The sequence below is a fragment of the Procambarus clarkii genome, chromosome 28 (assembly GCF_040958095.1).
Source record: "Procambarus clarkii isolate CNS0578487 chromosome 28, FALCON_Pclarkii_2.0, whole genome shotgun sequence".
In the NCBI taxonomy this organism is placed as follows: Eukaryota; Metazoa; Arthropoda; class Malacostraca; order Decapoda; family Cambaridae; genus Procambarus; species Procambarus clarkii.
Window position 1 is genome coordinate 7,593,657 of NC_091177.1, and position 12,593 is coordinate 7,606,249.

Genomic DNA, 12,593 nt, shown 5'->3' on the forward strand with positions numbered 1-12,593 from the left:
CTCCTGTCTCTCTCTCCTGTCTCTGTCTCTCTCTCTCTCTCTCTCTCTCTCTCTCTCTCTCTCTCTCTCTCTCTCTCTCTCCTGTCTCTCTCTCTCCTGTGTGTCTCTCTCTCTCCTGTGTGTCTCTCTCTCCTGTCTCTCTCTCCTGTCTCTGTCTCTCTCCTGTCTCTCTCTCTCTCCTGTGTCTCTCTCTCTCCTGTGTCTCTCTCTCTCTCCTGTGTCTCTCTCTCCTGTTTCTCTCTCCCTCTCTCCTGTCTCTCTCCCTCTCTCCTCTCTCTCTCTCTCTCTCACTATCTCTCTCTCTCACTCTCTCTCTCTCTCTCTCTCTCTCTCTCTCTCTCTCTCTCTCTCTCCTGTCTCTCTCTCTCTCTCTCGTCTCTCTCTCTCTCTCTCTCTCTCTCTCTCTCTCTCTCCTGTCTCTAGATCGTCAGCTCTTATGGCGAAGAGAAACATTGTTACATAATATTTGTCATATACGGGAACAAGACACAATGTGTATAACTAACTTCAAAATATTAAATTAAACAATATGGACGAAAGTAAATGCTAATTTTACAATTAAAGGTAATTTGTTCAACTGTTAAATTAAAACATTCAAATTAACTTAACTCTGTTCATAATTTATTTTGCCAAAAATATGAGACAAAAATAAATCGTGGTTAGTTGTATTGCACCTGGTCGAGGACCGGGCCGCGGGGACACTAAAGCCCCGAAATCATCTCAAGATAACCTCAAGATAACCACCGTAAGTATTGTGACTCTGCGTCAGTGGCTTCTTAAGCAAAACAAAAGCAAATAAACATAATTGACTCAATCATGTAAACACTTTCACTGTTTTCTGTCTCGCGTAATATTTTATTTTCGATAATAGAAAGAACGAACAATAGTAAGGTCATCAGGAGAAAGCGCAAAGCCAGTATCGCTATATAGCTCTTGGAAAGGATATGAGGATAAGGAGCCGGGATATGAGGATAAGGAGCTTGGGTATGAGGACAAGGAGCTGGGGTATGAGGACAAGGAGCCGGGATATGAGGACAAGGAGCTGGGGTATGAGGACAAGGAGCCGGGATATGAGGACAAGGAGCTGGGATATGAGGATAAGGAGCCGGGATATGAGGACAAGGAGCTGGGATATGAGGACAAGGAGCCGGGATATGAGGACAAGGAGCTGGGATATGAGGATAAGGAGCCGGGATATGAGGACAAGGAGCCGGGATATGAGGACAAGGAGCCGGGATATGAGGACAAGGAGCCGGGATATGAGGACAAGGAGCCGGGATATGAGGACAAGGAGCCGGGACATGAAGACGGAGGGAAGAAAATTGCTGCAGAGGAGCATTAATTGAAATCCTCAGATTAGGCAAAATTGTAATTAAATTTTGTCTAAATTTTGTCAGAGCCTCTCTGTGACGGGTCTGTCCACAGCTGACAAGGAACCATCCGTCGTGCTTGTGTTTCTTAAGGACGGTAGCTTCTTGGTGGTGCGTTACACCCCGAGGCCCCGTACGTCGTGTCCGTGGCCCGGAGTGACTACAGGGACGCCTTCCCTCCGCTATTTCCCGGTATCGGGCAGCCGGGACGCATCCCATCCCCAGGTGAGGTCGGTGTTTTCTATGAAGCTTTTCAAGGTAAACTAAAATATTTACAATCAATTAGTATGTCACACGTGCACTTATTAAATAAGCCAATATTGACTATAAGCAAGTGCGAGAACGGGCTGCAGGGGGCACGGGCATGAATATAGCCCGTGAGAGGAAGCTGTTTGGAGTCCTTACCAGTACCAGTACCAGCTACCATCCCTACTACATATACAGCTACCAACCCATCCCACGGCCATCGTCGTCCGTACATCAACAACAACAACACTGCAGGTCTTGCTCGTGATCACTGTCCGCTATGAAGGGACAGTAGCGTCCCTGAAGACATCTTCCAGCAACAACTGTCCTCCTTATCTTGACTGCATGGTTAAAAGAGGAGGGCGGAAATACCCTAAGCTACTAAGGGGAGCCGGTCGGCCGAGCGGACAGCACGCTGGACTTGTGATCCTGTGGTCCTGGGTTCGATCCCAGGCGCCGGCGAGAAACAATGGGCAGAGTTTCTTTCACCCTATGCTCCTGTTACCTAGCAGTAAATAGGTACCTGGGTGTTAGTCAGCTGTCACGGGCTGCTTCCTGGGGGTGGAGGCCTGGTCGAGGACCGGGCCGCGGGGACACTAAAAATCCCCGAAATCATCTCAAGATAACCTCAAGATAACTCTCTCTATCCTTTTCCTGATGCAGGGGGGAAAAGGATATCCCTCTATCCTTGTCCTTTTTCTTTTTTTACCCCAAATACTTGGGCTGGACGATAGAGCGACGGTCTCGCTTCATGCAGGTCGGCGTTCAATCCCCGACCGTCCAAGTAGTTGGGCACCATTCCTCCCCCCCCCCGCCCCATCCCAAATCCTTATCCTGACCCCTTCCAAGTGCTATATAGGCGTAATGGCTTGGCGCTTTCCCCCCGGACAGTTTCCTTCCTTCCTTCCTTTCTCTGTCCTTTCGAGATGTAACTTCTTGTCTCGACAAACTCACTTGGAACTTGGATGCCTCAAAGACACAATCATATAAGCTAACAAAGGCTTCGTCAGCTGCCGACATTTCGTATCCTCGTCTCCCACGAATAATAAAACTAGAATAAAGCTCCTGGTTTGCCGGAGTTAATTGTAGAACATCACTGGAAAAAGAGAGAGAATCTTGGCATGGTGAGACCAGGGGCCAGATTCACGAAGCAGTTCTCTCAGCTGCGAGGAACCGTCGCGTAGCACTACACATGATCAACATGTTTCGCCCGAGAGTTCTAACACATGTGGAGCACTTAATACCGTAACACACACACATACACACACACACACACGCGCGAGATGATGTTACAGTATCTTGATATGATTTCGGGGCTTAGTGTCCCCGCGGCTCGGTCCTCGACCAGGCCTCCACCCCCAGGAAGCAGCCCGTGACAGCTGACTAACACCCAGGTACCTATTTTACTGCTAGGTAACAGGGGCATCAGGGTGAAAGAAATTCTGCCCATTGTTTCTCCTATAATAGGTTAAGTACTAATTGTAATTATGAAGCAATAAGATGCTTATCTTAACATACTAAGAAGGTTAGGTAAGGTCGGTGTTTTCTATGAAGCTTTTCAAGGTAAACTAAAATATTTACAATAAATTAGTATGTCACATATGCACGTATTTAATAAGTCAATATTGACTATAAGAAAGTGCGAGAACGGGTTGTGTTTCTCGCCGGCGCTCGGGATCGAACCCGGGACCACAGGATCACGCGTCCAGTGTGCTGTTGCCTCAACACGGGCATCATCCAGTACTCTTGAGGACACACCACGGCAATACATTTCTGCTCTCCAAATATTGAGTAGGTTGGTTGGTATTTGGAACAAGGAAGAATTTCCTCCACATTCCTGCCAATGTTATTGGATCCCAGAAACCTCCCCCCCCCCAAGATGCCAATCCACATTTCACAAATTTACTGAAAACTGCACAATATCTTCTTCTCGAGGTATTTGGACGAGGGCAGTACGACCAATCCAGTCGTATGACTAGACGACCAACAATGTATTAACTTCTCTAGACATGCAGACCTTTCTCATGTTGATATGGCTATAATGCTTTGTGGCATACGACGGCATGTGATCAAACGCAAGACAAGAGATCCAGAAAACGACAGTTTACGAGGAAAGAAAGAGCCAATGATAACGAGGAAAGCAAGAGCCATTGATAACATGACTCTTGCTTGCACCATAGCCTGTGAGTGCAAGCCTGCACCACCAGCCTGCACCACCAGCCTGCACCACCAAGCCGGTCACATCTGGCTCCAGCCATTCGCTTCCCGTCACGATCGAAGGTTACAAATAGATGAAAGATTATAACAACGGAGATATTAACATGGTGTTAAATACGTCAACAGGAAGAATGGGGATAAATTAGATACGTTTAGATTCGGGAAGGACCTAGGTTAAGTGCAGGTATGGAATTAGAATAGTTCATTTATGCAACAAATTACCGGCTAATATACGAGGGGATCACTGGAGTGCTTCAAGCGTAAGCTAAGAAATGTATATGAGTATGAGTGGGTATATACAGGCGCTGCCTCGTATGGACCAGATGCAGTTATGCAGTTTAATGTATTCCTATGATCTCTGTGCTTTAAGATCCTCATGCCTAGGAGTAAGTTAGAGAGCCCTCAGGGCAGTGGGCCAGAGCCCTTTGGAGGAGCCCTCTGGTGGAGCCCTCTGTGCACTGGAGCCCTCTGTGGACCAGAGCCCTCTGGTGGAGCCCTCTGTGGACTAGAGCCCCTCTGGTGAAGCCCTCTGTGGACCAAAGCCCTCTGGTGGAGCCCTCTGTGAACCAGAGCCCTCTGGTAGAACCAATGGTGGAGCCCTCTGTGGACCAGAGCCCTCTGGTGGAGCCCTCTGTAGACCAGAGCCCTCTGGTGGACCCCTCTCTGGACCAGAGCCCTCTGGTGGACCCCTCTCTGGACCAGAGCCCTCTGGTGGAGCTCTCTCTGGACCAGAGCCCTCTGGTGGAGCTCTCTCTGGACCAGAGCCCTCTGGTGGAGCCCTCTCTGGACCAGAACCCTCTGGTGGAGCCCTCTGTGGTCCAGAGCCCTCTGGTGTAGCCCTCTGAGAACCAGAAGCCTCGCCACCTTAGCAAGAGTGACTAAGTTATGCATGCACAAAGGTAGGCGCAGGTCACTGCAAGTGCTTCGGTGGTACCGCCTCGGTAAGAGTACTGGAGAATGTGACGATTTGTCAAAGACTGTTTATTGTGTTATCATCCACATGTGTGTCATCCCACAATTAAAAACATTCAGTGTGAGTTATACAAATATTGTGTTGACTATTCATTGTTAACTATGTACAATTGTATCAGGTTATCTTGGGAGTGAAGTTGTATCAGGTTATCTTGGGAGTGAAGTTGTATCAGGTTATCTTGGGAGTGAAGTTGTATCAGGTTATCTTGGGAGTGGAGCTGGAGTGTCGAAGACGTTTTTTTTTTTACATGTTGATGCAATAGTTTCAGTTTTTATGAAGAAAAATGTAAAGAAAAAGTTGCAATTGTTTTAGATAGATTCAAATAATAATCTCATGAAATAAATGAGTCTCTAGGGGGCAAGCTTCACATGAGCTGAAGTAGGATAAAAGCTCTTGCTTGCAGTTTCACTACGTACCTTAATTGGCAACCCTAATGAACTCTAGTTTGATTTAAAACAGAGAGAGAGAGAGAGAGATAGAGAGAGACAGACAGGCAGACAGACAGGCAGACAGACAGGCAGACAGACAGGCAGACAGACAGGCAGACAGACAGACAGGCAGGCAGGCAGACAGACAGACAGACAGACAGACAGACAGGCAGGCAGACAGGCAGGCAGACAGGCAGGCAGGCAGGCAGGCAGGCAGGCAGGCAGACAGACAGGCAGACAGACAGACAGGCAGGCAGACAGACAGACAGACAGACAGACAGACAGACAGACAGACAGACAGACAGACAGACAGACAGACAGACAGGCAGACAGACAGGCAGGCAGACAGACAGACAGACAGACAGACAGGCAGACAGACATGCAGGCAGGCAGGCAGGCAGGCAGGCAGACAGACATGCAGGCAGGCAGGCAGGCAGGCAGGCAGGCAGGCAGGCAGGCAGACAGGCAGACAGACAGACAGGCAGGCAGGCAGGCAGGCAGGCAGGCAGGCAGGCAGACAGGCAGGCAGGCAGGCAGGCAGGCAGGCAGACAGACAGGCAGGCAGGCAGGCAGGCAGGCAGGCAGGCAGACAGACAGACAGACAGACAGACAGACAGACAGGCAGGCAGGCAGGCAGGCAGGCAGACAGACAGACAGACAGACAGACAGACAGGCAGGCAGGCAGGCAGGCAGACAGACAGACAGACAGACAGACAGACAGACAGACAGACAGGCAGGCAGGCAGGCAGGCAGGCAGGCAGGCAGGCAGACAGACAGACAGACAGACAGACAGGCAGGCAGGCAGGCAGGCAGGCAGGCAGACAGGCAGACAGAGACAGACAGGCAGACAGACAGGCAGACAGGCAGGCAGGCAGGCAGGCAGGCAGGCAGGCAGGCAGACAGACAGGCAGACAGACAGGCAGGCAGGCAGACAGACAGGCAGACAGACAGACAGACAGGAAGACAGGCAGGCAGGCAGACAGACAGACACAGACTCTGGCAGCTAGACAGCGCGGGACAATTACAAGTCATACAGACTGCATTTCAAAACACCGTAAAGTTGGTTGGGTCGGGTAAACAAAGAGTTCATTCCCGGACATTTTCCGACCGTGGTATTTACACCGGAGTTATCCCTTCCAGTCAAGGAACACGGCTACCAACATGGTAATCTTCCCAGAGAGAGAGAAATTGGATGTTTCTGACCTGGCATCCATCTTCCGTGCCTGGCTGACTGCCGCTCGGGCTAAAGGTCGTCGTTCCATCACTGAAAAACTTCTGATAACCTTGACGACGTGTACTCACCTACTTGTACTAACCTAGCTGCACTTGCAAGGGTCAGGCAGTGACTCTTTCACTCGTTTCTCTTACCAAATTTACATTTGAAACTCACTGCCCGCGCACGCCGTGTGTGTATATATAATAAGAAATTCATTATAAAAATATACTTGAGGCTTGTATGGAGCTCCCTTTCCCAGGATGCAACCCCCCCCCTCCCACAACAGTTGCCTATACCTCTCGAATATCTATTTACTCCTAGGTGAACTGAGCATTAGGTGAAAGGAAACTTATCCAGCAATTTCTGTCCTATCTTGAGATGATTTCGGGGCTTTAGTATCCCCGCGGCCCGGTCCGCGACCAGGCCTCCACCCCCAGGAAGCAGCCCGTGACAGCTGACTAACACCCAGGTACCTATTTTACTGCTAGGCAACAGGGGCATAGGGTGAAAGAAACTCTGTCCATTGTTTCTCGCCGGCGCCCGGGATCGAACCCGGCACCATAGGATCACAAGCCCAGCGTGCTGTCCGCTCGGCCGACCGGCTCCTGCATAAGAACGGAACCTCAGGATTTCCGAATGTGGATCTAGAGCCTTTTTTCTGCCTTTTTTCATCAGTTGGCTCCCCTCTATTGCAGTGCCAGTCGACCCTCTCTTGGTTTCTGTCATATCTAGAGTTAGGACCTGTGTAGAACATGAACTTCCACTCACGGCTGAAGAGTGTCTTAGCTTGGAGGGTGTTGTGGGTGTGTATGGTTGGTGGGAAGGAACACAGGTGTGTGTATGGTTGGTGGGAAGGAACACAGGTGTGTGTATGGTTGGTGGGAAGGGACGCAGGTGTGTATGGTTGGTGGGAAGGGATGCGTGTGAGTGCGCGCGAGGACGCGTGCGTGTGATATCTCTACCAAAGATGCCACTTTGGATGACTTCTCTACCACCGTGACTCAACAAATGTCGCCGCGCACCTCTCCAACACACTTTTCCTTGTGAATTAATGAGCCGCCCTAACCAGGAGTAGATTTGTATCCAATCAACACTATCTTATTTTGGATAGGATAGGTCGTCTCTAATATTTCTTCTTAAATCTTCTTCCTCTCCTCCTCTTCTTACTCCTCCTCCTTCTTACTCCTCCTTCTCCTCCTCCTTCTTCTCCTCCTTCTCCTCCTCCTTCTCCTCTAGTTTCATTCAGTTTCACCTCAATTTCAACTTTAGTTTCGAATGGTCAAGCCACAAATTGAGCAATATATTTTTTATATCTCCCTCTCTCTCTCTCCCTCTCACTCCCCCACCCCCTTCTCTCTCTCTCTCTCTCTCACGCACACACACACACGTAATAGGGGGCCTCGCGGCTGAGAGGACAGCGCTCTACGGTCATAGTCCTAAGAGCCCGGGTTCTATCCCCGGCAGAGGTGGAAACAAATTGGCAGTTTCATTCACCCTGATGCATCTGTTCACCGAACAGTAAATAGGTACCTGGTAGTTAGACAGCTGGTATTGTAACGGGGGGTGGGGGAAAATTGCTCTGTCTTGTCCATTATTCCACCCCCCAGTTAACTAACGAGGCCGGGGGAAACAGCTCTCTCTAGTCCGTTATCCCGTCCCCAGTTAGCTAACTATTCTAGAGCACCTCCAGAGTTCCTAAAGCAACCTCTCTCGTTCAACACCTTGTAACCTAGGTATTTGACTACCTAGGTGCTACGACTACAAGGCGCCGTCACTTGATCAGTTACCCGAAACTCTAGAGAGAACTCTAGAATACATAATCACTGCCACAAACGTATAAGAGGAAACGAAAGGAAAGAAATGAATAGTGAAGTAATTAGTGAGGGTTTGGGGTAAGAGGTAGGGAGGTGGGAGGAGCGAGGAGGGTCATTAGTTGAAAGTGAGAGTTTAGAGATGGGTGGAGGGAGAGGTGTAGATAGGTAGAAGTAGAAGAGTAGATAGAAGTAGAAGAGTAGATAGTAGAAGACGAAATGCTGCCACCATCCATTCATGATCATTACATACCAGACAAGGAATGGAACTTGCCTGTATCAAAATATTCACCAAAGATGTTATCATGAGTTCATTATTAGTAGTTCCCATCTTTATCATGTACTCATTCTAAACCATGAAACCAGTAACTACAGAGGCTTTCTCACCTCAACTCAAAATCTCTAGGGAACAAAGTTAAACACAATTTAAATAATAAATTCATAATTATATTTCACATGAAGTATCATAATTTAGCAATTCAATTAAAATGTTCCAGTTTAATATGCAAAGTGAGTCATCATCCAAGAATTCGAGAACCCTACAACTTGACTGCCCCTGATCATCACACAACATATGTAAACACGACCAAGTCACCTTACTGTTCACTCACCAAGTGTCTCTGCCTATAGCTGGATAGAGGGGGGGGGGGTCTGTAGTTGACAGAGACTCCCGCCCTGCCGGCCGACAGCCTTCCTGCTAGGCCGTCTCCTCTGCAATCCTGACTGCCGTTCTGTCTGTTAATGCTTCTTTCTGGATAGCTCTCCGAGTTTATATTGGGGAACCTAGTAGCTAACTCCGCCCACAAATAGATAGCCTCCGGCACTACCAAGCCACTCCTTAAACGTCGGCTTGTTTGAAGGCTACCAGACTACAATTAAGAGCTTAGCGGAAGCAAGGTGAAATTCTCATGATCTGACCTCAGGTCACTTGGGGTCGTTAACGGTTAGAGGTGTGAGATCTCAGGCAGACAACTGGCGCCTCTCCGATCCTTGTCTGTGACTCATGTACTCTATGTATGTATTAACCTAAACCAAACACTTTTACAGTGTTACATCTCCCCTTCTCTCCGAAAATAAAGTTTTTGCAACACTGCTAAAGCAAGCTAGCTGTGTGCGACAACTTTATTAACGAAAAGAATACATCCTAGCTAAACAAATATACATCATCCTACTCTAAAAAATGAAATATGTAGACAGACGTCCATTGTCTCTGGCTGGGCGACGTCACTGCTTGGTCTTGTAGATAATCCTGTACCACATTTCTTCAACACAACTGCCTCCGTCGCTTCTCCGTCGTTAACGCACAACAACCCTTGGTCAACCCGAAAGCCGTTACTACTTGAACTGCGCACAGGACCGTGGAATTCGGTTGTCCCAGCTGATCTGTAATTGGCCCTACGTCAGTCACCATGAGAGACGTATATTGGGGTTCTTCACAGCTATAGGGACTACAAGTTTCGAGACCTTCATATAGTTGCCAACAGTAGAAATCCCATCCTACTCTTCTTCCTCCCTGTTGCTCCAGCACGCCTCCTTCAGAGAGCTACTTCTGACAGCCACATCAAGTCTGCATGACACAGGAAGAATCACTCAACAGAGCTACCTGCTTGCAGGAGGGGCGGCCAGTCAAGGCAAACGATCCTGTCTTGCAATTACGCTCCATGCAATGATGCTGACACCAGCAAGGGACACTAGGTATCATGTCTCACTCAGCTTGTCTTATCTTCTCTTCTTTCTTCTTTCTTCTCTCTTCTTTCTTCTCTCTTCCTCCTCCCATGGGTCTTAGACAAGCGACCTGGGGTCCATTGGGGGTCTGTCCGTCCTGGGGTCCATCCTGGGTAGACCGATGTTGGTGGGACAGACTGGAGTCGTTGTTGCTCCTCTTCCATCATTACTGGGTCGTCTGGGGTCGTCTGCAGAACGACCTGGGGTCCACTGGGTAGACCAATGTTGACTGACCGAGAGGGCTGCATCTTGGGGTCCCCTGGGGTGGTGGTGGTGGTGGAGCCATGACCTCCAGGTAGTGGGCTGGTCGTGGTGGTGGTGATAAACGCCCCTGAGTGTGGTACACAGCAGCCGTCTCCCTCTTTTGTATGTGCGTCTCTCCTCTCTTCTGGCTCCCACCTGTGGGTGAACAGAAAGGCGACAATATCGTGCTCCCAAGATATGTTATGTGACCCTGTAGTTTGTATAGGGTTACACAGTCCAGTCATAACGCTCTCCTCCTGGCAACAACTACACTTCAATTTTTTTTTTTAATAATCCAATTAACTCTGAATGATATTGACTTGGTGGAACATAAAACAGTAACAGAGGAAAGTTTAGAGAAGAGAGAATAAGGTCATCACTACCTTTAACTTGTCACAAAAAAAAATCAACACTAATAGACAAAACACTAGCCTAAACTTAACTGTACCGTTCCTAATCTTAAGTACATAATTAACCATTACTCCCACCCTTAACCTACAGCCACCTACGTGACCCAGAGTGTTTCCCTAGCATCTCCGCCGGTCAACAACTCCAAACTGTTGCCACCCCTGTGACCAGACTATCTAACGTCGAGCGTCCCCAACGTGAAGTCTACTGACATACTAAGCCTCCCCCTAGCATGCTGTACAATACCAGTACACCTCGGGTTATTGCGTTCAAATGGAGTAAAACAGTCGATCGCAATAATCTGAGCAGAACCACCACTTAAAAACTACTTAAGAACTACACCTGCCACTCCCCACTGACCTGGAGACCAGCGGTGGCTGGGTGTCCCCGTGGGACATGCGAGGTCACCTGTCACACTCAGGTGAGCTCCACTACCAACACCGCTAAGTTCCCAAATCACCAAATCTTATCACTAACATTAATCACTACACACGCAAGTTCTGGTGAACATTCCCTGAACACCACAAAACTCACAAAATCACTAAACCACAACACCAGAGAATCACAATCTCCTAACCTGAAAAAAAGTTCGCTAACTCGCGAATAATAAACACCTGTCAAGATCTCCCTGATAGCGCCTGAGCGGCAAAAAGACACGTGGGACTGAACAATGTTAAAAGAACACCAACTACCAACAACATTGTTCAACACCGCTGCCATCATTGTAACGGGGGGTGGGGGAAAATTGCTCTGTCTTGTCCATTATTCCACCCCCCAGTTAACTAACGAGGCCGGGGGAAACAGCTCTCTCTAGTCCGTTATCCCGTCCCCAGTTAGCTAACTATTCTAGAGCACCTCCAGAGTTCCTAAAGCAACCTCTCTCGTTCAACACCTTGTAACCTAGGTATTTGACTACCTAGGTGCTACGACTACAAGGCGCCGTCACTTGATCAGTTACCCGAAACTCTAGAGAGAACTCTAGAATACATAATCACTGCCACAAACGTATAAGAGGAAACGAAAGGAAAGAAATGAATAGTGAAGTAATTAGTGAGGGTTTGGGGTAAGAGGTAGGGAGGTGGGAGGAGCGAGGAGGGTCATTAGTTGAAAGTGAGAGTTTAGAGATGGGTGGAGGGAGAGGTGTAGATAGGTAGAAGTAGAAGAGTAGATAGAAGTAGAAGAGTAGATAGTAGAAGACGAAATGCTGCCACCATCCATTCATGATCATTACATACCAGACAAGGAATGGAACTTGCCTGTATCAAAATATTCACCAAAGATGTTATCATGAGTTCATTATTAGTAGTTCCCATCTTTATCATGTACTCATTCTAAACCATGAAACCAGTAACTACAGAGGCTTTCTCACCTCAACTCAAAATCTCTAGGGAACAAAGTTAAACACAATTTAAATAATAAATTCATAATTATATTTCACATGAAGTATCATAATTTAGCAATTCAATTAAAATGTTCCAGTTTAATATGCAAAGTGAGTCATCATCCAAGAATTCGAGAACCCTACAACTTGACTGCCCCTGATCATCACACAACATATGTAAACACGACCAAGTCACCTTACTGTTCACTCACCAAGTGTCTGCCTATAGCTGGATAGAGGGGGGGGGGGTCTGTAGTTGACAGAGACTCCCGCCCTGCCGGCCGACAGCCTTCCTGCTAGGCCGTCTCCTCTGCAATCCTGACTGCCGTTCTGTCTGTTAATGCTTCTTTCTGGATAGCTCTCCGAGTTTATATTGGGGAACCTAGTAGCTAACTCCGCCCACAAATAGATAGCCTCCGGCACTACCAAGCCACTCCTTAAACGTCGGCTTGTTTGAAGGCTACCAGACTACAATTAAGAGCTTATCGGAAGCAAGGTGAAATTCTCATGATCTGACCTCAGGTCACTTGGGGTCGTTAACGGTTAGAGGTGTGAGATCTCAGGCAGACAACTGG